This window comes from Arachis ipaensis, chromosome B03 (genome assembly GCF_000816755.2).
Source record: "Arachis ipaensis cultivar K30076 chromosome B03, Araip1.1, whole genome shotgun sequence".
NCBI lineage: Eukaryota > Viridiplantae > Streptophyta > Magnoliopsida > Fabales > Fabaceae > Arachis > Arachis ipaensis.
In genome coordinates this window covers 31,934,378-31,937,258 of record NC_029787.2, presented here as the reverse complement: position 1 = coordinate 31,937,258, position 2,881 = coordinate 31,934,378, and the positions used below count along the sequence as shown (strand labels likewise).

General features: G+C 38.0%; 1 long non-coding RNA gene across 1 annotated transcript; it reads right to left on the bottom strand.

The window, feature by feature from the left end:
- Positions 197 to 2,656, bottom strand: LOC107634359. The gene is made up of 4 exons (XR_001618862.2): positions 2,510 to 2,656; positions 2,363 to 2,416; positions 2,128 to 2,286; positions 197 to 254 (listed from the first exon to the last, which is right to left on the bottom strand). It is a non-coding gene; the product is annotated as an uncharacterized LOC107634359 (long non-coding RNA).

Below are 2,881 nucleotides of genomic sequence, written 5' to 3'. Positions count from 1 at the left end.
CTGCGAAGCTAAGGCTGGCCGGAGGATATATATATATACATATAAACATACATAAGTATCCCCAAAATACACCAAAATACCAAAGTAAACTCCTATCTCTCCCTCAACCTCTATAAGGAGGAGCATACATAAGTTACTTGGAGAGTAAGCTAAATACATATATACATATATACGAACAGAAAACCAAAATACACCCAAGGACTACTTCGCTTCCCAGGATCCAGACGCCTAGCGAGGAGCCTCTCGACCTGCATCTGAAAAAAATGACAATACAATATGGAATGAGAACAGGAGGTTCTCAGCATGGTAAAAGTGTCACGCGTATAATAAATAAGGTCCTGAGAATGCCATAGGCAATCCTAGAACTCCGTTATTCAGTTACCCAACTTAAGTACTAAACAGAAGCCATAAACAGGGGTAGGTATTCTAAATCTACCTAACTTACTCAAGTTCAATCCTAACCTAACACCAAACCATTTCTCCATCTCCTCCATTCCTCCATCATCCATAATGCAATAGAAACAAGCAACCAAATAAGTTCACGCACAAGTAATGAGCATATAGTACAAATAGCAAGTATATCAGGTAGCAGGTGATATATATCAATTAGGCAAACCCAGGAAATGCATAGCAATCAAAACAAACAAATGCATATGATGCATGCCTGTCCTATGGCTGATGGGGCCCATCTGTCGGTTATCCAGCCAACCCGACAAGTCTGAAAACCTTAGACTGTCCCCTGTCGCACATCCCCATGAGTCTATGCATAGATTTCACATTCATATATCAGTCAAATCACTCACTGGGGGCTATCCATACCCGGGAATTTATACGTGCCCGGTCACCCTTACGACGTAGGGTCAATAGAGTATCGAGATTCAACCTGGAACACGTGGTGGCGAGCCACGGTTCTGTTACCCAGGAAAACTTGTATCTCAGATATCATTCATAAGCCATTTCATATTTATAATCAATATATCATCATTTATCAAGCCATGGCATTACACTTTCTTTAACATTCTCATCTTCTTTATAAAACTCCTTATTTTACCTCTTACTTTACCCTCAAGTTATCTTATTTTCCTAGCTTCAACTAGCTACTGGTCTTAGTACCATACCTTAAGCCTTAAAGGGAAGAAAATGGAGGTTTAGAAGTGAAAAATTGGTTTAAAACAGTCAAAATCGGTTTTTGCAACAGGCAGCAGCCACGTGTACGCGTGAGTCATGCGTACGCGTGAATATGCACACACACGTATGCATGCTTCTCGCGCATGCATTGCCAAAATTCCACGCCACGCGTACGCGTGGATGAGCGTTTTTCCAAAAAATTTGGCAGAATGCCTTGCAAGCTTACAGCAACCAGATTTTAACCCCTGCTATACAGTTTCACGTATCAAATTTTCATTATCCATAACTTTCTCCTCAAAATTCCGTTTTTCATAAAATTGATATCGTTTAAAAATTTACAAAACCATCTTTCATTTGCAACAAACTACAACTCAATCTAAAATTTGAGGAGTAAATTATGGACTTCCAAAGTTCATCAAAAATTGATTTTTAACCAATTCCCAACCAAATCTCATTTTCATCAACTTAAGTTTCTTACCATTAAAACTTGCATTATACCATATCAACCCAATTCATCAACAACCATTGCCAATATAACCTTTAAACAACTCAACAAACATTGATCATCAATAATTATCCATATTTACCTCATACATCAATGACCCTTCATTTGTTTATATCAACTCTTCACCTATACCAACTTTCATTATATATTTATCAACCTTCCATCAACATATACCAATTAAATGCCATTAACATAAACCAACCCTTCATACACATTAATCCATCAACTTCACATAACAACTCTTTATTAACAAACACCAACCATAATCCATCAATATATCAACATCAACACAACCCATTATAAGCAAGTCCAAGAGCATAAAATTAATAACCTCAATACCTCATAATTCCAATATATGTTCATCAACAATTTATTCCAACAACATTACAAAACTACTCATTAAATGCAATTAACAATTCAACTTATCCTATGATTCCTCTAACCTAAGTTTTCACAACACCATAAATATTAAACGTGCGAAACTTAAATCGTACCTTGGCCGATCACTTAGTTTCACCCAAGGCAGCCTCACAACACAAATCACAGCCCCTCTAAGCTCAATTAAAACAGTCCTAAAACAAGCCTTGATCACCAATAAGCCTCCAAGTACTCCCAATTCAATTCCAATGCTTATATACCCACTTAATCTACACCTAATACATATACATGTTCTAATTTCAGTTTTTCCATTATAAATACAAGATTGAGCTAGGGTTAGGGTGTCCTTACCATACTCATATGCTCAATAGCTTGAGCCCATAAGTCCCGGAAGCTAACTTGAACCTAGAACACAAAAATTGGACAAGATTTCACTATAGGATTTCAATTTCACCAAAGAAAGGGGAATAGAGATTCTGAATCGAATATGAGGCTTACCAGTGAAATTGATCCGATAGAAAGGTAGAGCTCGACACGCTGGACGCATGGCCGCAAACAGTGCGGCGATCGGAGCTCAAACGAGGAAGATATGGTGGTTGGAGTATTTGATTAGGGTTAGGGAGCTTTCCTCCTCTCCCCTTCTGTTATAGCATCGCAGCAGCTTATGAGGAAGAAAAAAGCTGCTGCTCCTTTTAAGTGTTTGGGTCTGGTTGGACCCACGGGCCTGATTTGGGCCCCGGTTCAACCGGTTCGGTTCTTTCAGTTCGATTTTGGGCCAAATTTTTGAAATTTGTATCAAAATTCTCGTTTTGACGAGCTCTATCCTATTTTGATATTAGTTTTGTATTTTTAGCTTTCCTAATTAAAATT